Consider the following 24,780-nt stretch of genomic DNA (forward strand, 5'->3'; position numbering starts at 1 on the left):
TATTTTGGTGTGTTTATTTTTCTCCTCTCATGGCCTTTGTTTGTTTGCACAGTTGTTCTCCTCGTCCCATGACCAGTCTCGGACTGGCCTATAGGGCAATTGGGCAATGCCTGATTTGCAGGACCAGCGTGGGCTGTATGAACAGTACCGAATGTCTGGTTGGTAGTTATGACCAGTGCTACCGAACAAGTATGTATTAAAATGCAGCACATTTTAGCAATACCGCCACCTTAGGTACTGCTCACACAGTTTTTCATGGAAGGAACGAATTTCTATTTGCATCTCTGGTACACTTTTTTCCTTGGTGCCCGACCAAATGGATGTCCGAGTCCAACCCTGCCCATGACTGTGAGAGAACAGGTAATTCATGATAGTCTGACCAGAAATGTTCATCGAAATTGACAGATACAATGATGAACGCTTCTCAGGTTTCTCAGGTTGCACGGAATTGGATTAAATTCTGGAGCCCCGCCCCCGTAGCCCCGCCCCTGCTGTGCCTAGCTTGGCAGCAGATCCAGATCCTAGGCGGGAGTCATGGGGGCAGAGTAAATGGCCTTAGTGGCAACACGTGGCCAGTCGGCTACATCATAAGGATCCCTGCGGCAGATCCTAATCCATGCGTCTGGATGATGCTGCCCTTACACAACCGCCCCCTTATTTAGGTACTGGGGACGGTATCAAGTGTTCTGCCCGCCAGAGGATTGGTGGGGTGTTCCCAGCTCAGCTTTCCGCAGGCTTGGCGTGCAAGTGTTCTTTGCTTGCGGGGAGGATGGGATGCCTTCTCTGGGGGATTCTCTTGCCATTGATGTTCTTCATGCTGTAATCCGATTATTTTCACTCCGCTCGCGATTGCCCCCTACCTATTCTATCTGCTCGCCGCCACTTTACAAATCTCCACTTCCAACCCAGCATTTTGCTATATTCTCATTGTCCTCATTCTTCTCTGTAGCGTGCCTGGTCCACGTATTCTCTAATATCCTTACTACTGTCTCTCTTCCCTTCTGCTCCACCGGCGCCTCCTCTTCTCCACCCGCCCATTGTCTCACAACCTCCTTTCTTCTCATCAGCTTCTCGTATGCTTCCACCATCTTTAGGTCATCTGGCAGTGGTGCGTGATCTGGGCCGCGCCGAGGAGGCTGGCACTTTGGTGCCCAGATGGTGAGAATCTTTCTTTGTTCCAGGTTGTGCCCTGCTGTAGCCGCTCTGAAATTCCATGGCCAACTGATCTAGAGATCGCATCTCGCACCCGTTGTCTCTGCTGAAGCCACATTTCATAACTGAGGTCATATGCGCCTGTGGGTGTGGTCCCATGAAGAGATGACTGCATAGACTTGCATAGTCCTGAAAATGCTTTAAACTCTGTGCATCCTAGTTATTGTATCTGATGAATACTTGTTGGGTGCCTACTCTTGGGGGTCTGTATCTTTGCCACAAACAGGGCAATCTTCACCTAGTCTAGCAGGGCCTTCTGGTCTAATCAGAAGAGTATTTATCCATATTGACAAAGGGATTTCTGGGTCTATCAGAGAACGTACACGTAGAAGGCTAGGATCTGGACTCGCCTCCTCAACAGATTTGCTTCTAGATTGCCCCTCTTATTTTCCAGCCGATTGGGAACATTCTCGGGGGCTTTATCAAGCCAAGTTGTACTATTGTATTTATTTTTCAGGCATGTTATCCTTTTCTTTACCCCTGCTTGCCTAATTGACCATTCTTTCCTGGAGTGAGGGTCTTATTTAACTTGCTTCCCCTTCCATTAAGGTCTTCAGGGTTTGTGTTTTAGGTTTCACAAGAGTTAATGTCCTGGGAGGATAGCTCAGGGGCAACATACTCACCTTGGAAACAACACTCATAGAGCAACACTGGTTCGATCCCCGGGTCCCTGCTTAGATACCTCTGGGTATTAAGCGCGTTATAAATAACCATTCATAATTCGTGGTGAAGGACTGCGAATCCAAGCTTGATCCCTGGTCTACTTCCTCCGGATTCTACATCATGGAGTGGGTGCTGGCTCCCACTACCCAGGGTCGGCCCAATACCAATCTACAGTTTATTACATGGGACCTTGTCACAGTGCATAGATGTTATTTGTGATTGTTGGTGTTATGGTCCGAGTTTGGTGATGTACAGCAATTTCATTGGTTTGTCTTGTAGGATGTGTTTGGTGCCATATCTGATGCCACCAATAATCTTACTGCGGCTCTCTGTGATTATTTGGCCCTCCGTTAAGGTTGTGAAGTTGGGTTTAGAAAGCCGTTTCACCTCTATTGTGACTTTAGTATGTAACAACATAACTCAACTTGAGTGATCTGATTTGCATCTTGTTTTTTTATGATCTGTATTTGGTTTTCAAAAACTGCTTTAATTAACCTTCCGTTTTCAACATGTCTGCGCCATCACTATTTTACGTCATCACATTTGTTTTCAATGCTGGCATGACACAGTAAACAAACAGCGGTGTATCTAACTTCGAGTTGACCTCTGACAATACTGCAGGATGCCCACAGCTCCATATATATGCTGCGCATGAATAAGTGATGAGTGACATAAGAATGGAATGGACTAGAAACTTGCGTAGCACACTGGTTTCATGACTTAAAGAGATGTACAGCCACTGTGATCTAGATTAAGACGCAGTGTGATTATTGGCTCCTAGAGTAGCAGGATTTGAGTGGGCATGATTGGACAGCATTGGCATGGCCCCATTGGCTTCCACCACTGGGGACAGGGGCGTGCCTCTACTCTCGGTGTGTGTGTGGTCCTACTGGCAGATATGTAGCCAGTGCTGGGGCCTCGCCGGCTTTGTGGTGAGTGTTATAATCTGGCCTTGTTTGTTTTAATGTGGATTTCTCATCACAGTTCAAAGGTCAGCACCACTACCGTGATTTTTAGGTCAGCACCCCAGGGACTCTCCACTTGCAGCTCCTCCCTCAGGCCACTTACTCAATTTATTTTGCCAAACCATCAATTTCCCCAATTCATAATGGAGGACGCTCCTAATGACTCCTAATGATCGACAATCAAGCGTAGAATTAATTTGTAATCAACCCCTCAATGTGCTTTTACATTCCAGTTATCCAAAATATGTGCAACATTAAAACACAATTCATGGTGGATTGGTAGGATCCAGACCTCGTTCATTTGTGTTAAATGCACAAGAGCGGAATCTTCTAGAAAAACCAAGAGGCAAATTATTGTTTTAAGAAGGTACTAAAAAAGTGGTTACCGTGGAAGTTAGAGGGACAGGCCTGTTTGACAATGCACAACCGGTGGAATTTAAGGTGATGGAACAAATGTGTGAGCACACCTATTTTCCTTCGAATCCACGGCACCTGTTCAACAGGCCACATTGGACAGCATCTGCTTGACTTGGTGCGCCTTTTTTAATTTATTTCTGTGCACATCCGCGTAGTCGGGATTCGAATTGGGCGAAGCATTTGAATGCATGAGTGAAGCAGCGACAGATTTTGTAGGCCTGTACACATTGCCGCAGCTCTCAGCAAGCACACCCCGGCAGGGCAGGCATGGCTCTTTTTATTGTAGTTCCATGGAAAGCTACATTTCCGGGTACAGCAGTACGCCACCATAGTTGGTGGTTTCCTCCTCCACCGCCCCCTCTGCCCCCCCCCCCACCCCTGGGATGTTGCAGCCATTCTAAAGCAGCTCTAAGGCCTGGGTTTCGTCCCCTCTTTTCCTAATGTCCCAGAATGAAGCCGAGACGGCCACCAGCAACCCCTCCCCTCCTTTTGCTGTTTTTTGTTTGGTTAGTGCTGAGCTTGCAAAGCATGTATTCCTTTTCTAAATGATTGGCAGTGGTGGCGGTCGTTTTTGTGCTCTACACATTGATGGTCATCTCATAGTCCTTCACAGTTTGTTTTGCACCTGCTTGTAAGCCTGTGATTATCATTGACTGGTCAAAGTGACCATCGGGTGGTCATTTGCTGGCACTGTTTGAGAGATCCTGGTGGTTGCCCGGCCGGGTTTGGGTCAGATGGTGTCTGTGGCCTCCGCCCTGCCCGGAGCTGCAGGAGGGGACGCTACTGCTCTTTGTTTGTTGCACAGAGGAATTTGGCGTTAAGGAAAATAATTTAGCAGAGTTTTTTGTTGATGTATTTTCTGGTTCACCTGATTACATTTATTGTTCATAATTGTGTAAGAAATGTGCTGATGTGGCTGTATTTTGCTTTCTTCCTTTCTGTTGAAACGGAGTCCATTATGTTGGTTGAAAATACAAACAAAATGGTGTTTCCAATGGCAAACGGTCTTGGCATTGCCTGCTTCATTGGAGGCACCGCCGGTGGCTGGATGGCTATGGGCCATGGACTTGCAGTCGTGCAAGCATCTGTTCGTTGTTGGCTCTGCTGTGCACCACTGAGAGGCCTACATAGAATAGAACTGGTTTGATCACCTTACATTGAATAGGGAAAAGAGTAACTACATAGAAGATTCTTTCTGTCTAATGGAGTGTCGCCCAGATGTCACTCCCTTGAATATAGCCTGCCCCTAAGCCTCTGAGCTAGTGTGATCTGGGAAACCTTTCCATTGCTGACTTGTGTGTGGCAGACAACCCTCCCCCACCCACTGGCACGCCCTATTAACTACTAAAGAAACCAGAATTAAGGCTTACTTGTTGTGAATATGCTTTGGCGTAATGATTTTAGTCAAATCAGACATGCATGCCAATTGAATCATGAAGCGCAGTGTGATGACTCTGTGAAGGATGCTGCGTGCCAGCCAGTAGATATGCGATGACCGGAGGGAAACATGGTTGGCTTGTCTAAGCGGCCAAGCCAAGTACAGGGACCTCTGACCCGGCACTTACCTTTTGGCTGAAGCGCTAAATTGCTCATCTGCCCTTCACCAGCAGTGTTATGAGATTGCCCTTTACTGCAAAGGGAAGGGTCAGGTGGATATGGCGCCACAGAAGTCTCCAAGAAGGCGTGCAGGGGGCACACATCTCCATCCAGAAGCTGAGGTACAGCACATGCATCAAACACAGGTTTGCAGGATATGCGAGCCAACTGTGTTAACACACATTGAACCCGCTTGCGGTTTTGACCCCTGTTGACAGGGAGGAGCAATTTTGACACAAGTCCTTCAACTGGTTAAAGACCGGTTTCAGCTCAAGATGTGTTTGTCATCGGAGCTGGTTGACGGGCATGTTCTCGCCTTCTTACCGCTTCAGTGAAGTTTTGGTTCTAATGTTTGAGCTGAAGTCCAGCTGCCGACCTTGGCAAAAAGTGCCTGGTAGCCCCTGGGGAGCCAGCCTCAATATGAACATGAGAATATTTCACTTGGAAGCGATTGCCCATCTTTAGAATGTCTCATCAAGCTCCTCGAAGCCTTGTGTCTATCCATTTCAAGCAGAGACCCTTAAACTTGAATTCATGGTAAACCTACTCCTGCTTGAGGCCTTCTGATTTGGCCATACCTTTCTTCCGGCGGCCAGCTGATCCTTCATGCTATACTGCACCCAGCAGCCGGGTGTTGCCTCGCTACTTGTTAAGCAGTTCCTGTCTCTGCCTCCATGCCCTCTGCCTCGCAGCACTTGAGCCCTGTCTCCCACCGACTCCCTGCCCAACCTTCTCCTGGCAAGTGCTCTTGCTGCACGCCAGTGCCAACTCTACCTGCCGGCCAGACTTCCAAGCTCCATCATGGAAGGCTCTTGCGTGTCCACGGTGAGCATCGTTGGATTGCTCACCGAAGGATCAACCGGAACTATTCGGACTCCGATCAACATCCCATGCAGATAATAACGTTAATCACTGTGCGCGGCAGGAAATAGCCATGCGCCCTTGTGATGGCCGATGCTACGCTTGGACCTGTCCGCTGGAGCTAGCAGCCGCTGCAGTTCTGTATGCCTCCTGCTCTGGCCAGTGACGCTCTATTTAGCTAATAATATTTCTGGCCAAAACAGGATCAGTTGGAAAATATGTGCAGCAGGGAGTGCTGCAATGTCACCTTTTTCCACTGTTCAATGAGTAGTGGAGCCACGAGGGGGTTCTACAGCTCCAGATAAATGCAGCAATTGAATAGATTTGACGATCTACCATAGACTTAATGTTTTTGGGCGGAGCATTAAAGGATATTCATACTGAAGTAGTCTAGTCTCTGACGAAGTCTTAGGGGACACACTGGACGTTCTATAAAACTATTGAACTACATCGAACAATATGTACTTGTGCTTTGAAAAAGACAATTCTTGGTTAGTCATTCCTATACAGTAGAGCATGCTGTGGATACGAGGCCCAGTTTAATAGGCGCCTGTCTGGTGCACAGCCCAGGCAGGTGTGGACTATGCTTTCATCCCTGTGACTGCGTGGTTTGCAGTATTTGACAGCTTGCAATTGCCGCGTGTGCCTTATCCTCTTTCAGAAAGTGCCCTTTCCTTTCCTGTTCTTTTGGGGGCCTGCAGGCATGTATGTGTCTCTTAGATCAGTTGATTTCCTTGACACGGCCCCCAGATTGCTCTGCTCTCCGAGTTTGCTTTTCTTTTTACCTCGCCGTCTTATTGACACTGGGGGTCACAGCTCGAATTGATGCTATCAAAGGAAACAGCACAACATTATACCATTACGGCTCCCTGGCCGAAGAGCTGGCAGTCTCTTGGTATTACTCAATGATGCTTGGGTAAACAGAGGCCCTTTGAGATAGAAGGGCCTGGCCCAAGGTCGCAGATCTGCAGAGCTGGGCCGAGAATCCAGGGTCTGCTGACTGAACCGGCCGGCACTCGGAGCAGTCAGATGTGCCCGCAACACATTATCGCGACAAAGCCACGCCTGGCCTCTCTGGAAGCAGCAAGCTCTAGGAACCACCCATTCCAAAGAAGGGGCAAGAAGCCGCATTGCACCGAGCCAAAATTCCCTTGCCCGGTACCGGCCCAAACCACCTCCTTCCGCAAAATTCAGCTGTCAATATTCGTGGGTCTCTTTGGGAATTTACCACTTTCTCATCCACGAAGCTCATATGGTATCCCACGCCCAGCACCTCAACAAAGAGACGTTTAACATCCCACTCAGCCCAACGGGAGGGGGAGTTGGGGGGGGGGGGGAGGCTCTGCGGCAGCTTTACAGCTGACTTTACTCGATGGCGATAGGTGATAACGCAAAACAAAGAGGTGATGGCTGGAAGGTTTGGAATTCATCCTAACCTCTGGCATTGCTCTGGGCAACCCTCCAGACCATTGTTTTTAGCCTGCCAGGCCATTACATCAGGGTAAAGACTGTATGCAAATCAGTCTTGGTCCCACCCCAAAAGGGGGCAGTCCAGACCAAACTGCAAGGTCACATCCCTTCTGTGAGACCACAAGCATCCCCAGACATGTTTCAGCCTTCTTGTGAGGAATAGCTTGGGTCTCTAGGCCCAGCAGGCACGGGAAGCACGTCTGGGCAAACCCGTCCCACTCGCGGTGAAAATGATTACAATGTTCAGAGGCAAAAAAATGATGTAATCTACAGCCCTACAGGATAAATAGGAGGCCAGGTTTCGAATGGGAAGATTTCTGGGGTCATTTAGTATTTGAACTTCTTTCTGTGGGGGTGGTGAAGGTAATATTTATTGTTTCTTGGCTTGATGGATAACCTCCATGAAAAGCTATAAAAGCTTGGTACATCGTGGCATCTTTGGCACTTCACTTGCTAGCAAATGGGGCAGCATCTTTAGGGTGTCCAAGGAATGTTTGAGACGATCAGTATATATGGGTAACATTGATCACGCAGTCCTAGGTGTCGTTGAATTCTGTTCACGTAGATGGTGAGGCTTACGTGTGTCTCGAAATGTCTTCCTTTTGGACAAAATTTGTGATGAATGATTTGCTTAATTTAGTTTGTTCTCGGTTGAGAACAGTGCACGTGGATCAGCGCGTGGTATGTTGATGCTAGCCGCTCGGGATCTGGAACGCTAGCTCATTGTATGTAGAATCCACATTCCTGGCAGGCCACATCACCTCTCCACCACGTGCACCGTATGTGCACCTACCCCCCACATGGCCCACTGCGACCGCATCGGCTGCGCTGGCCCCAATATGCCCCGGCACCCTTCTGCCGTGCGCCGCACCAACCCCTAGCCCACACTTACCCAGCGGCTTCGTCCCTCGCAATCCCTCACCAGTGCTGAGTGTGAGCAATGCAGGCTAAGGAAAATCCCCCGGTTCACATGCCCAGGGTGCTGATAGCTGTATGGACCTTGTAGCAGGACCTTTCCGGCACAAAATGGCCCATGGCTGAATTAAGGTACATATAGCTTTAGTATGGGAAATGTAGTGTGTTGCTCTGCACTGTAGACAACATCGCAGGAGTGGGAACAGAGTTTAGAAGGCAGAGGAATAGTTCCAGCCAATAAGACATCTCTTGTCTTTTACATGCTGAGTTTTTAGAGGCATGGACCTTGAAACTACTTGGCAGGATGTGTACACATAAAGGTCCGTTTTTCCAAAGATCTCCGAAGCAACTGTTGGTATAAAAATCCCCAATCAAAATAGATATCCATTATAATACTGGAGTGTAGCTGGCGTTCCAGCTGCAGCCTGAAATGTCTGGGATGGGGTGCTTCAGAATATATGAGCATGCTGCTTCTCTGGGGTTAGATCGACCACGTTTACTTCCAGCACGGCTTGCTCGACTCTGGTAGGTGCACCATCGCAACTGTTGGCATGGCCAATGCTAGTTTTCTCATGTAATCGGGCCTCTACGGAGTAGATGGAGGCACTGAACACAGGGGACGCCTATTAATCCCCATGCAAGGGGTACTGCCTTCCTACCCTCAGCTGTGCAGCCTTGTCTTCATCTACTGCAGTGTGCATGGGTTCGAGCTAAATATCCAACAGTGGGCACCGGCCTCCCTTATGGGAACGGAAGAGCCTGTTGCTGGGTCGCATCTCGGGTTGCCTGCTCTGCCTCAGCATAAACACTGGGGCGGTCTAGGACGTTCTTTGTATGCATCCCTGCCTTTAAAAGTTTTCGACGTTTCATGGCAATAGCAGTAGTTTCTATTTCGGTTACATGTCTTTCTAACGACACATTTTATGTAGATCGCACTTATCCCGAAAATTTTACAACGAAAAACACAAAAAAAAATGGTTCGGGTCCCCCACACAAACCCCCATTTCACACCCTTAAAACCCACCTGAACCGTTTCCCCATACGATTTAACCCTTTACCCCATCCCCACATATATTTCCGTTATGTCTAGTCGTTGTAAAGGTTTCGGTATATGTGCACGTCTTATAAAGACTGCATACCTGTATTTCTCAGTATATTGGCATGGGTTGAAAGGCTGACTTCACGCTGCGGGTATTCAGACCTAGCGCTGCACTCGCTGAACTACCTGCCCACCTACATGGCCGAATGGACCCCTCCAACGGTCTGTGTTCCAGAGAGGGTGGCATGCTTTTCTGGCGATGGCGATGCATCTCACGGGTGGCCCCAATGTGGTGGTTCTGCAGCTGCACAGTTATCTTACACAGAAACTGTCAACATCAGTATCACAGTTGCAATGTGGTACTGTCGGCAGGCCTGGCTAATCGATTGCGTGCGACACGCCCTCTCTTTCAGTGTGTGCAATAAGCAACACAAATATTGAATTGTAGATTAACCTCACCAAAGCATATGTTCTTTGCTATTAATCATATACTTGGCCCCAGGAGCCTTCTTGGCAGACAGCAATGCTAATTTTAGCTTGTTTTGCGCGGTGTGTGGTTTTGGTGTGGCTGCATGTTCTTTGTATTGGAGAGGCACGGCTTTACGGGATCTATTTTTCACTCTGTATCCAGGTTTATTTAGGAGGTATGTGCAGCTGTCCTCCTTGGAGGGCATAAAAGGGAATGGCGACCAATTGGCTGAAATAACTCCGAGCAGCATTTTGCCATGAGTGTTGCTGCCGCGTAGCGGCGCTGTGCTGACTTAGTGGCCCAAGATGCATTTTCTGCAGGAGAATCCCGGCCACAAAGGTTTTAAGAAGGGCTTCGGCGTGGGGCAGAGTCCAGATACGTAGTGTGGCCCACATTAGAGAATGTAGCCCAATTTTACTTTTTAAAAATTTTTAAAATGTGTTTTAGTTCAATGAACTATTTCACATATCGTACAATTCACGATTTAAACTATATTAAAAAATCCCTTCTTATTATTTTGCATAAATTATATCATATAAAATACATCCTATAAAATCAATATGCCAACCTAGGCAATATCATCCTTTCATTGATTAACATATCATTTCATGAACATCCAACCATATCAAACTTGGCACATGCTGACTGCCATGCATTAAATAATGCAATCCTCACAGAGGTGTTGCACGAATTAATACAAGATTTCCAAAGACGATCTTCCTTAATACTTTGTTATTCGATAGACAAATCAAAATAATTGCTTCTGGCATATCATTTCCAATCCTTCGCACGAAGTAAGAATATTCCGTGCCGTTTCCATCACTCCTGGCTTCAGACATATTCGGCAAGCACGTAACCTCTCAATAATTCCCTGTTGGGGACCCTAATTGGTTAAAGTAGGCACATGATCCAATCTAAAAAGTAGGTCAAATCTGCAAACTTTTATTGGAGGACATTTCAACAGATAATTCTGTTAGACAAATGCATATAAAATAGCCAGCTGTGATTACGGTATCTTTTAAGCTGTTTTAGGTGCAAATAATTAGTGCTCCAATCCCATTTTTCAATTTCAGTGAATTCATCTTTAAAATAAAAATTCTAATGACCAATTAAGGGTTCAATGTATTATTTCATATACATCACATGACTGTTTGGCCCATCTGTAGAGTCCACTTCTTTCCGTTTCTTTACCAATATGCTTGTCCAGGAGCTATAGTAAAGGAAACTGGGGGGGGGGGGGTCTTCAAGTGCTTTTATTAGTAAAATACCTCATAGTCTCAGGAAAATGGAAAGCAAAGCGGGTAAACCCAAACTCCAACTGTATCAATTCCATAAGAATACAATTGGGAATTCCCAATACTGACCTCCAAAATGTATCCTCCACTTTTTTCAGCCAATCCAGATTGCCCAATTGCATTATTTTAAATCCACATATCACCATTGGCCAGAAACTTTGTAGAGTTTTATGATGCCAAATAACTATAGCCTGCAGAATTGGTGACACATTTCTCATAAGAATGGTTTGTATCAAGGCTTTTTTGGTCTTAACACCTTTCATTTCCTCATAGTTTTCCCATGTCCATCTCGACTCCAAGGGATTTATAAGAGAAGATGCTTTCAATTTTCCCTTCCAATAATAAGAGGATGACCTTTATATCTCTTCCCATAACACATACATTTGGTCTTTTCAACATTTAACACCAATCCGTTGGTCACAGCATATCCCTGTAGTTCATTGGCTGCCCTATGCCGGCCCACTTATGTTTTGTCAAAGATAACAATATTGTCTGCATAGGACAACCAATTAACATGTAAACGTCTCCCAGCTTAGGTGGACAACCGTTACCTCTGGCTAAATGTTCCAGCAAATCGTTCATGTACAGGTTAAGAGAAGTGGCGCAATCACCCATCCCTGCTTCACCCCACGTTTAATAAGGATAGGGAAGGGTCCCTGCACTGTCGCCATCCAATTGTACCTGCACATATGTTTGTTCATGGAGTTGTCTGATTGCTTTCACAAGCCAGGAGGCCACACCAAGTATTTGCAATTTAGTCCACAATTTCTCGTATCAGTGTATGACATGCAGCCCTTAGGTCCACATACAGTACATATAACAGTGGTCGGGGTATATAAACCAGTCTGAAACATCCCAAGTATCTCTTGGCTTTCCACCCATTTTTGCAGCTCCATTACGAGCAGCAATCCAAACATTCTGCTTTTTACGTCCAGCATGGACCGTAGGCGGTAGTAACCAGGTGTTTCTACAGCTGATTGGGCAATGATACCTGAAGCACATACCTTTCCAAATAGGATCATCAACACGCTAGCCCATTGATTGATCCGGGTTATTTTGCTAATACAACATTGGCCAGGCCATTAGGACCTGGTGTTAGAGAGCGCTTAAGGATATGAATTAGGTAAAGGATATCATCTGCATCATATTTCAACTCCAAGGGATCTGCGGGGGGCGCACATGCTCTACATTTGCATGGTCACTCCCTTCATACAAAGTTTTTTTTTTAATGTGCATCTCCCATTGAGTAGCCAATTGAAGTGAGGGTCCTCTTTTTAGGATGTCCCCTATATAGCCCCAGAGTCTCCCAAATTAATTACATTTTATCACTGGCTAAAATCTTTAACGTGTTTTGCCACTCACTGTTTTATTGACAAATGGTGTTGTCTAAGCCAATTTGTGCATTTGTTTTTGACCTATACGAACTTTATTATAACATTCATCCCTGGACTTAGATCCACGGCATATGGTCACAATATGTAATTTATTTTTCATGCTAGCTATGTCTATCATATTCTTGGGTGCTTTTAGCTACATTTTCATGAAATGTCTTGGGGATAGTTACTTTTGCCACCTTTTGTAATTAACAAACTTACCTACCCATGTTGACATTTCATCAGGGGCTTTGAGGATTAACTGGGCCCTATTTAAGGCTCACTGTTGGTACATATGTTCACTCATTCTGTCAAGGTTACGTTCTTAGCAGCTGATCTCGTTATAACCACTATTCACCAGACATTCATATTTTTGACTGGCAAATTTAGCTGCAACACGATTGGACGATAGTCACTATTCAGGATTTTAACATTTCTAATACATGTAGTTAGATCATGTGAAACAGCTACAAAATCAATGATGGCACTTTTATCACCACTGAACCATGGTTCCCCCTCGGCCCACCACCCCGGTACATCTCCTCTCGTTCGACCATTCAGCATAACCAAATCACAGTCTCTCAGATAATTTGACCAACGTTTACCAGCCCTATTCATTCGTTGCTGTAATAGTTTGAAAGACCAATTTACCCATTTTTTCTCACATAGTTCACTACTGTCCCTACCATAGCCATCTAAATCACCAACCCGAATCATACTATCTTCTTTCAACATCCACCATGTCAGGATAGTCTCAGGTATACTAGAAAAGATGGCCTCAGTGCTTTGCCCCCCCCTGGGGGGTCGTGCACATTCAGCAGTCAAATTCGCTGTAACGCGGATTGATCTCCAGTTCGTATTTCAATTGCTAATACATTTTTCTCTTCCGTTCACATTTTAATTTCTCTTGCCATCACACTGTGCCGAATTCCAGTTACTAACCCCCCTGATGGGCAGCCAAGAGGACCCTTTGTAGCCTTCTTTTGAAATACAGCATACCCTTCCACTGTTAATTGTCCCACCAGCCAGTTTTCTTGCAGCATAAAACTATTAGCCGATTAAAGTATTTCTAGAGAACCACTTTGAGCCAGCAGATGCTTAAAGCCACGAGTATTCCATGTAAGTAGTTCAAGTCATTCTATATTCAGTCCAGCTTTAGGCAAGACTCTCATTAGCCATTTCCACCGTTGGAGGCCATTAAGGTAGTCTCCACCGTTCTCAACATCTGATGTTTGTTTCTGCCACAAATTCTCATTGAGCGACTTGCACATAATACTTGTCTGTTTCAGCTCAACATCATTTAATAGGAAGCCCAATTTCATGAAATGAGACCTATGGGCTCTTATCAGGGCTGATGCCTCCTCTTTGCTACAGTGGACATGCGTACTGTTCATAGATGAACCCTCTATTTGTTCCCTATATTCCAGGTCTGTGGAGCTCAGCACTCTTTATGGCAAAATCTTCTGGCGCAAGTTGAGAAACATTGATCTCTTGATTGATTGGTCAGTTCTCTTAGAGTATATACTTTCTCTACCCATAATGAATGGGTCTATCTTAATTGTGCTCTTCTCATTCATCACGCCCACTGCCTGTTTATGAGAGTCTTTCTTGCTTAACTTGTTGTCAATCTTCAATTTAGCCTCCGGTGTGGAGCATCTCTCAATCACTGTTTCAGTGCTAGTGTTGGAGTCGGGTAGCGTAAAGTCCTCGTTTTCACGGGCTGTTTTGTTTTCCATAACCATTTTCTGTTTACTCAACAGCCAGCTGGTCAGTGTTCCCAGTTTTCACTTGGCACTCAGTCTTTTCCAGCTCATCCTTTTTTTGGCCCATTTGCCTGCTCCTGTAGGTGAGAGCAATTTATTCATGTTAATTTCCACTTAAGAATCTTTCTCAAATATTAATTTGCGTTGGGCGTTTGTGAAATTTTCCTCCACAGGAATCAGAGAAAATTGCCTGTTTCCAGAAACCACTCTGACCACCTGTTGCTCCACCATTCTCTTATCCTGAACCAATTGTTATTCTTCAGTACTGCACTCCCCCGTCACTGGGTTGTTTATTTTTCCACAGCCACCCCTGTTTTGATTGAGGGTTTGGCGGTCACTAGGTGTTAAGAGTAAAGTTGCAATTTTGAGCAGAGCGACTCCTTGCTGATTAAGATCTTCATTAAGTCTGTCTCCCAGTTTTAACAGAATTTTCAGAGCAAACTGTATTGTAGAAATGGCTGTTAATAATTCCATAGATGCTTTGCCACTCTGATCCGATTGATCAGTTCCACTCGAATCTGCATATAGCAGTGGTGTGGTACCAAGCCCCGTAATCTGAATTGGCAAAATGTTTCTGAGAGGTTCGCTTCAGGCTACTCCAATCACCATAGAAGTGATTAAATCAATAATTGGGGTGGTACTACCTGCACAGAAATCTGAGTCTGTAGAGAATAGCATAGATTTAGAAGTGAATTGTTGCCGATATCCACTATTTGTGCCGAATTGTGAGCCTCAGTCTCCTCAGAATGCCCACTGCCTTCTTGTGTATTAGTAGTCACACCTTTTTTTCAGACTGAAAGTAATAGGTGAGTTTAACCGCCTTCCCTCATGCCTGTACTGTCTCATGTCTCTGGCTCACAGTTCCTGAGTGTATTCTCCAATCATTACAGTTTGTGTATTGCACTGTTTCTTATTGCAGTGTAGATTATACGTTTTTTTTATTTGATTTTATTTGTCATAGTGCCCTTAATGTTCCTTCTGCCCTTTAAATAAAGGTCCAACACCTCTTCCCTTCTTGACACAGTCTGCACGTAAGACCACGGGACAATAAGATTCAAATGCACACTGTTTCACAGTGTTTCCATGCATGTTTATCAGCCACCTACCACGCATCCGAACAGCACTCTTCTCACACACTGCTCGGTGTGTGTGCGCTGGTGTGTGAGAGAGGTGCTTTTTGTAGCAAAGTCAGGTGAGGGTGAGCAAAACTCCCACATTGAATACGCAGGAACAACTTCCAAAGCAGGATAATAAGCCTCCAAACAGCACTCGTCGAGCACTCTGTTCGGTGCGCGCATGATTCTTTTATAATTCAGATGTACAGCATAGTTCCAAACTCACCTCTTAATATTACTTTCTCATGCCCTCTTGCCTCCTGTCGCCACCCTTTGAAAGCATGACCCATCCACCCAGTCTTGACCTCACCTCGCTCCTATTCAAGCCCTCCCACTATTAGACATCCATCCCCTGCACCCTCCCACTCCACAGGGACACATTTCGCCCACAAATCAGAGGGTGACAAGGTCTCCCTTATCTTTCTTCTTCATTTTAATTTACCTTGAAAGCCCTCCCTTTTTTGCTTTCCCAGGACTGGTGACCATGGGGTGGCACCCGATTCACCCTCCCGCCATTGAGCTTTCACTCTGCCCATTTCTCAGTCATTCTAGGATCCAGTCCAACCTCTGAATTATTCAGTCCGGCCCTTATCACCAGACTTGTTTGTCCCTCAGAGCCTGCCTGCCCTAGCAGTGGACTCTGGTCATGCACTCCCCTTAACAGCACGTGGGCATTCAGCAGCTGGACTCGGAGGACGGTACCCTGAAGCTTGGTAGAAGGTGGTTTTACCCGGCCCCCTCCTCCCATTGCTTGCACCCTCATTCCTGCCCAGTCCCCTCATGCTCACCTCCCGCCAAGTACTGTGGGATGTGTGATGCACATTCAACACTGTACAAAGCACCTACATAAATACATGTCATGTTCTATCCGCTCTAAAATGCAGCATGTGTGTCTCTTCCCAATTCATATTGATCATTTACGACTTGTACATAACAATTTTGCATTGGGTTGCAGTGGTGTAATGTCTTGGTTTGCACTTGTTTGTGCAGTTCAATCTCTCTTTCACAAACTGATCAATTCTTTCTACACAGTGATGTGCCAAATGTTCCAACTGAACCAGATCACTGTACCAAAACCTCTGCTGGTTGCTTTCAATACTGTTTCCTTCTATGAAGATCTCAGTAGACCCATGATCTTAAAATGTGCTTTGCAAGGGCTCGTCTCAATGTAAATTAAAACCCTTAAGGTGAAGAAAAATCACTTGATGCCTAGAATGAGTTGGCACATTCCAGAATTGCCCTGCTTGATTCTACACTTCTCTTCTGAGCCAGTTGTGCTGTCTACATGCATGGAATTGGACACAAACGCCACCCTCTGCCCTACCTCTCTTTGAATCGCTTTAACTTTTGATGTATCCCTTTTTCCAATGTCCATTCTCATTCTTGCTCCACCCCCTTATTTAATTTTCAATGATCACAAGCTGCATGCCACAGTTGGGGCACAAAATGCACAAGCCTCGTTACTGAACCCACTGTGCAGAATAAATATGGATTGCATTTCATGCATTCCATTCCATTACGTGAATGGGTCCTGTTGGGTGAAAATACAGCCCCAGAGGGACCGAGATTGAGAGGCCATGCAAGACCCCATTGTAATAATGAAGCTGCGTGATGTTGATGCCTATTGGAATGTGCAGGCCAGTCCAAAACACTTCTTTTCCAACATGTGGGCTAGTGAGGGAATGAAAATGGGCCTTCCTCAATTTTGTCATAATGGAAAGGCACTCAGCAATATTACAATTCTGATGCACTCTCCTTCAGCTAACTGTGTCCAATGGATTCCAAAATGACATGTGGTGCTGCAGATGCTGACTTCGTGTAAACTGGGAAAGGGCACATTTTGACAGATTCCAAACTGCAAAAGTTCATATGGGAAAAGATGCATTGCAATGCTGTGCATTTGAACAATTGTGCCTTACATTTAAAAAGTGAAGCCAAGTGATATTTCATTTGACATGGAGAAATACACTTTTCACAATTAAACAGACATTTAAATGGAAGGCCTACTTTGTTTAGCCTATGTGTGGACAAGTCAAGAGGAACACATGGACAGAAGCCCCACAGGCAATGCAAAATGTTACATGTAAACACATATTTTTGATTTAAAACACTATCTTTCTCAGAACTATGCATGTGACTGGCTGCTGCTGCTTCCCTCACTGAACTTCTGTGTATCTGGAACAGTGACCTCCAGACCTTTGGCTGAGGCCCACTAGGAGGACAGGCCTGGTTTTCAGTTTAAAATACTAAGGAATATAAAGAATTAGATCAGAATTTTGAGGTTGCAGATTAGTAGGCCAACAGAAATGACCTTTTAGGGCTGACCTGACCCCAATAAATGGCATCGCAGAGCCTTAATGGATCTTCAAACACTGTGTAGAAACCGGAATCTATTGATAAGCAGATGTTCAGGTCACATGTGACTGGGAAGAAATGAAACTCATGAGGGATTTAAACTATGACCTTCCATACATATGCCTTGCTATTCATTAACATTGGACCTCATTTTCTTGAATAAAAAGAGAATTGTTAATCCTATTTAACAAACAAAAGGTCGCGGCCTTGACCTGTGGAGCCGAATCACTGCTAAATCTCCATTGGAAGACCTGGGGGGTGTTCGAGGGCCTTTTTGGAGAAGGGTTCGTAGGCTCCCCAACTGTGTCTCTGCATCAAAAATAAGGCACGAATTGAGGTTGCAATCACTGGAGTCGATAGTGTTGTGGAAGAGACTCTCGCTATTCCGGAATTGTATCCTGGATAAACCTCCTATCTCATTTGAACTGGTGGCTAATAGACGTTAAGAATACAGATCCTAATCTCGAGACCTGGAAACAGAATTGTCTAGAAATCCTACAGCATCATAGCATTAAAATGGATACGTTGAAAGGAAACCCAGACAAAGATAAGAAAGCCCTCCGTAGAAAGGACTGGGAAGAAATGGAGATCCTAAAGAGACAGAATACAAACTGCCATATCATTTGGGAATGTAAGGCTCTGAATGTTCCTCCACCCTATCTGCGAAGATTCCCTTCGCCTAGACATAGGGATCTTCTGATGAGATGCGGGCTAAACATCTTGCCAACCAGGAAGGTACAATACCTAAGAAAACAAATTCCAGCTGAAGAGGCTAGATGTCGTTTTTGTAATAACCCGGGTATCCTGGAATCAATAAAACATTGGATGTTATCATGCCCAGTATTGACAAGCCAAAGGAGCCTGTTCTTGGGAGAGTGGGTGGCTAATATAAAAACGTCAACGGGAGAGGACTACTGGGAGAGAATATTGACGGTACAAAAAATTGGTCCCACCATGGAAGCCCTACAATTCATAGAACTAATCCTAAAGGGACTAAGAATGAAGAACTCAGAGGGTAGCGCGGGGGGGGGGGGGCGTTGGACTGAAAATGATCTGGATCTAATTGTTAAAGGACATTTTTTATTTAACCAATAAAAAAGAGAAAGCTCATCCAGGACTCGTATTAAAGATCACAAAACACCCACCAGCTCCATGTATCTCTTAATATTCTGTGATGTATAGAATTTGAGTTAGAAAGAAAACCATGATCCTGACCAGAGGAATTTGAAAGTTGGTGAGGTAATAGGCTGTGAAACTAATGTTTGAATTGTGAAATGGCATATTTTTCATTATTTTGGCTTAGGAGCAAATCGCAAAAAAACTATAGCTTCTCCCAGGAAGGTGGTGCCAAAATAAAATAAGTACCTTTCGATTCACCATAAAATATAGAATTCAAAAATATATATGTTCACGCAGTTATCTGAAAAGAGAAGGTAGTTGCCATGTAGTAAGATTTTTAGGAAAAAACTAAATCTAAAAACATGTCATTTTGAAATGATGCATCTTCCTCCTCTCATTATCCACAATACCGACTCTAAACTCCTTGACCGATTAGCTGGCAGTGGGCGGATTAGTGGGAGGGGGAGAAAGGGAGATGTCCAATCCTTAGCGTAGGAGTATTCATAATATGTAAGTGTCATCATCACTATATAATATCAGTTTTCAATCTAAAGAGGATCAGAAGGGAGAAAAAAGGAGAGCAAACTGACAACAGAGCGCGAACAAAAGGAAGGCTTACACCCAGGAGAGCAGATAGACATAAGACCTTGCAACACCTGCTGGGGACTTTTGCCTGAGAGCCCTATCTGTGAGAGAGGCCTACAATCTGGCTGGAGGGACCCTGCTATGAATAGACACCAGAGGTGTGAGCTGCCTACCTATTCCTGAAAGAGGGTCTAAAATCTGGCTGGCCTCCTGAGCTAAGAACAGAGATCTCCTATGTAAATAGATGTATCCCAAAGCTATCCATTGTGTGGGGCGCTTCCTGCCTCAATCCTTTCCCTTAGCGGATGGGGGGAGGTGGGCAAAACTGTGTAGACCCTGACAATAATTGACTAGAAATATCAATTAATTAATTCCCTTAGAGAAAACACCATATCCATTTTAACCAGAAGTGTGAGCTGAAGTGGTCTGTTACCCATTCCTTTTCATTAGTGGGTGCTCTTCCCTAGTGGGAAGGGGGGGATAAAGCATTTGATGTGAATTTCTCACAGCTAGTAACCTCACCCACACATAAAAAGAGCAGAACATTAGATTGGATACTGACATTAAACGTCTGCCTTTCTATTGATTCCAACACTGCAACTAACTGGTCTGACCAACACTTAATCTGCTTTAAAATTACACCACAAGAAAAATTCTCCTTCCTCTCCACAACTCTCAGCCCTATTGAAAACACCCGCAATCTCACAATAGACAATCTCACCCCAGTTTTGGTGGAGGCTCTCGCAGACCAATCATATGGTAATTCAAACCCTAGCAGCATTGCTGAAATGTATCATAACTGTCTCAAAATCACCATTGACGCCTTAGACCCGCTCAAAACTAAAACTCCGAGGTCAGCCAAGCGTTCAAACTTTTGGTTCAATGAGGAACTTGTAGCGCTACGGCAAAACAAAAGATCCCTAGAGCATATTTACAGAAAATCCCCCTCTGCCAATTCGGCTAAAACCTTCCTAGCAGCTAACAAACTCTACAAATCTGCTATTATAGCACACAAACGAACGCCTTAAACACCCATATAAATAAAGTATCCTCGAACTCCAAAGAACTCTTGACCATTCTCAAAGAATTTGAAAACCCCATTCCGTCGACAACTCCTACTAATACAAGTAAAGCCTGGTGCACCACTAAACACAATTCACTAGCCTCAAAAATAAATATGCTCCAAGATAAAGGGCCTCATCACGAGTTGGGCTGTATTCCCGGCTGTAATACAGTCGACTGTAATAGCCCTAGCACCGACAGGTCCGGTGGTATTACCATCGGACCACGGGTTGAGCCTTAACGGTAAAACCCCCCCCATTCCTGATTGTGTCCATTGGATCCAATGGGGAATTTTCGGTGCTAATACTGCGGGCTAATACAGCTGGCTGTAATACAGCCATAAACAGGGATTTTCACCTTCAGAAAAAAGCTGGGGGTAAAACAGACGATTTAGCGCCCAACTCGCAATAGGGCCAGCCCTTAAATGTGGCAGTAATACTGTTACCACCACATTTAAGGACTACAGCCCAACTCTTGATGAGGCCCAACATCTTAGCCAAGAGAAAACTACTAGAAAGCAAAAGCTCCCCACCCCACTCTTGGACAATGATAATGAAAATTCAGTAACTCAATTCAAATTCTCACACGTCAGCCAGGACCAGGTTTTGAACACCATAGCCAGGCTAAAACCATCCAGTTGTAAAGGTGATTGTTACCCTGCCCACTTAGTTAAACTCTGCGCACCGACATTAACACCGATTATTACTTACTTTGTCAATGCCTCATTTTGCACTAATACTGTCCTAGCCAGTATCAAAGAATCATGGGTAACCCATCTTCTAAAAAAAAAAAAAATTGCTAGAACCTTCAGTACCTACAAATTACTGCCCTATAACTACAGCCCCCTTTCTGCTGAAAATAATTGACAAAATTGCTTATTCTCAAATACAAAACCATCTTGAACAAAACCATCTTCTAGGAGCCAGACAATCAGGTCTCCAACCTAGTCATAGCACTGAAACTTCATTATTGGACCTTAAAATCCAAATGGACTCCATAACAGACTCTGGTAACCTGTGTCTCTTACTCCTATTAGATCCATCAGCCGCTTTTGACCTGGTAGACCATGACAAACTATCCAATACTCTGTTTGACAATTTCAAACTCTCTCATGAAGCCACCCTCTGGGTCAAATCCTTCCTCTCGGAAAACCGACCTCAAGAGTCGCACTAGGTAAGGAAGCTGCGGACCCCATACTAGTCCCCATAGGAGTACCACAAGGGTATTGCCTCTTGCCCACCCTCTTTAATGCCTACACTAAGTTGCTATTTGCTGCCCTTGATGCCATGGGTGTAATCTACACACATTTTGCGGATGACACTCAGGTACTCATCCACATCACCGGCAACCATGAGCAAGACACAATCACTGTAAACAAAATGTACACCATAATCCAAAACTGGATGGCTAACAATAGTTTGTCTCAATGATGAAAAGACTGAGATTCTCATTGTGGGTTCAACAGCCAACATCAAATCTCTGCACTCTGACTACTCCTCCATCATCATTGATTGAACACCAGTCCCTATCCTCAAGCAGGTCAAAACACGGGGGGTCCACTTAGATACTAATCTAACAATGACCAAACATGTTAATTCTCTATCATCAACCATGTCTTATACATCCAATATGTTAAGTCGCCAATTTCTGACCCAGCAAAACTGTATCACACTCTCCTGTGCGCTCATTCTGTATAAGTTGGATTACTGCAACTTACTATTGCTAGGCTCCTCTAACACAAACCTGGCCAAACTCCAACTCTTACAAAATAAAGCAGTGCGAGCAGTCCTTGGCATAAAAAAATCTGACCACATCCCGAACACTAGGAGGGAAGCTCACTGGCTCCCCATCAAAGCCAGAATTATCTTTAAAACACTCTGCATTACTATAAATGGATCAGTAAGACACCTCCCAAATACCCCAATAACGCCATTATTCATAGCAAGGCCATCAGAAGTCTGAGATCCAACAACAGCACCCAACTCTATGCCCCACACTTCAAATGCACAAGGGCGGGGGGGCTAGCTTTCCAGTAGCAGCCCCCAAAATAAGGAATACCCTTCCCCCTAATACCAGAAATGTGCCATCCCACCATAGATTCAAGAAGACTCTAAAAACCTGGTTCTTTAACAAACACTAAACCTCCAGCAGATTCTTTACCACTTTAGTGACACTACTTCCCTGGCATATCCGTCTTGCAATTGTACCCTTGACTGTTACTTACAATGTGAAAATCTGTACTAAATGCAACCCTGATTCCCCACTGTAACCAGAGAATCAATTGCGTGAATCAAGCTGTGTATTGTATATGTAACCCCATCAATTTGCATGACCTGTAACTATTACTGCATTGTAACCAGAGATTGAAGCATGCTGTAACCTACGCTGTGATACCTCTGAGTTTGGGCGTATAAAAATGTTATAAATAAAATAAATAAATAACCTTAGCTTATTTAACTAAAAATATTATGTAATTAATTCCCATAGGGCCAGATACCACAGGGTAATATTTTTGTCAAAATTCGAAAATGACAAAGATTATCCCTGTACTCAGTAAATGACTCTAGTTTTTAATATAATTGGGTAACCCTGCTGTTCATTTTAATGTGCATGGGTCCCCAACACCCTGCATTCCCTGTGAAAGCAAATTGTCCCAAACACCTTTTCCCATTCATTCCAAATTCCACAAACCCTGCATTTCATTTGAATGTTGTTTCCCAAATGATTTTCCCATTGAGTTAATTTCTCAAACCTTGCCTTTCAAATAAAAGCCAAAACGAAATTCCTATTATATTCTCACTCCCTGTACCCTGCCTTCAAACTAAGGGGTCATGTATAACTGATGCCTGGGGGTGGTGGTTGCTGGGAGAGAAAAGCAATGTGATAACCCAAGCCATCACTGTGTGTTTGAAATGACCTTTCAGTTAATGTGTAACTAAATACCATGTGCGTTTTGATTTCAAATCTTCAAATTCAACCTGTGTTTGTTGTAGTAACTGAAGGTCTATTAAGAAATACATGTTGGTCAATTGATGCCAGTAATTTGCATTTGCAATTGTGTTGTGCCACTGAGTTGGTGGCTGGTGCTCTTGTGGTGATTTATTATCCATTGTAATAACATTTAAACATATATATTATTACTATACACTAGCCTGGTTCCTAGCTTATTGGCGGTACAGAGGGTATCTGCTGAATGGTACTAAATAGGTTGGAGGCCTAGCCAAATTTTAATCTGTTAAGCACTTTGTTGTGCAACACCTTCATCGGGGGAAGGGGGTGTGTATCGGAACTCCCAGAGTTGAGCGACAGTCCAATAAACTGTGACCTTCCTCTGGGCAACTTAGGTAGCCAGTACACAGAAAGGGCATCACGACGTCTCCGGGGCTTCGGGCCATGTTATTAGCAGTTCTTATGGTGCACTAAGGCCTCTGCTGTTTAATGCAGCTTCCTGGTCTGTGTTTAGGCTTTGCAGAATGCCGCAGGGTCTCAAAGCCCTACAAAGAAAATGCAAGTTGGATGTTAGCCCGATAGAAAACATGAAAGAAAAATTCATCATACATAACTGTTTGTTTAAAGGAACAGGAGTGCCTTAGTTGCCACCGCTTGCATGTTTCTTAGAGTAGAAAACAGCAGGACATAAAGCCTATAGACCAAGAGCGAAGATGAACTTGCCCCGGTGCAATAAGTCCCTTTTCCATGTGGCTGGGAGATGGGGATAGTGGAGGGGCCGGAGCACAAATCTCCTGTCCAGCAGGTAAGTGGGGAGTCTTCTAGGGCCCATCTTGGTTAAAGATGTTCATATCTAATGCAAACCCCCTCAAAGTTAGAACCAGAATCATAAGCTAAAATGTGATTGTAGCTGCCCAGAAAAAGGTACGGGTCAGAGATTCAAGAATATGGTAGATTATTGAAACCGATACTGGTCAACAAAATAAAATATCAAGATTCTAACTAAAGTTTATTCTGTCAAAATTGGTAAACTCTCCAATTTGCATTTGCAGCTACGTGCTAACACCATACATGGTTCATTGCGACTGGCATGACAAGACCTATTTCGAAATGTCTGGATTGCGAGCCTTATTTGTAAATTAGAAAAAAGTGTTGTGCTGAAGATTTTTTTAATTCATATCCGAGTTGTTGGATAATGTAATTTCAGATGGGTGGAGAAAGAACTCTGAGATGGGGTCTGGAGACCTGGAACCCAATCAAATGGAAGGGGCTGGGCCTTGTTGGGGGAGGAACAATAGAGGCCCAATCAGGGACCCAGAGAGATTTAAGTTAAGTTGTCTACCCGAACAAACCATTGGTGTGGATTGTGCATCTGTGTGAATTCATATCTTACTCCTATTACTGGGGTGGGCATACAGAAGTAGATCCCTAGCATTTCTTAATTAATAATGTAATTAATTCTCACATCAGACACTGGGGAGAGTTCTTGTGGAAATTCACAATCTTCAACATCTTTCCAAGTGTGAATAAGGAAATCGCCATTTAAAGTAGCTTAGA

General features: G+C 44.5%; 1 protein-coding gene across 3 annotated transcripts in view; it reads left to right on the forward strand.

Moving 5' to 3' along the window:
* The window catches only part of MAST4 (microtubule associated serine/threonine kinase family member 4), a 2,307,007-nt gene that overhangs the window by 1,121,706 nt on the left and 1,160,521 nt on the right, over positions 1-24,780 (forward strand). The gene's annotated exons all lie outside the window — the stretch shown is intronic.

The sequence above is a fragment of the Ambystoma mexicanum genome, chromosome 6p (assembly GCF_040938575.1).
Source record: "Ambystoma mexicanum isolate Mex_15411 chromosome 6p, UKY_AmexF1_1, whole genome shotgun sequence".
NCBI classification, from domain to species: domain Eukaryota; kingdom Metazoa; phylum Chordata; class Amphibia; order Caudata; family Ambystomatidae; genus Ambystoma; species Ambystoma mexicanum.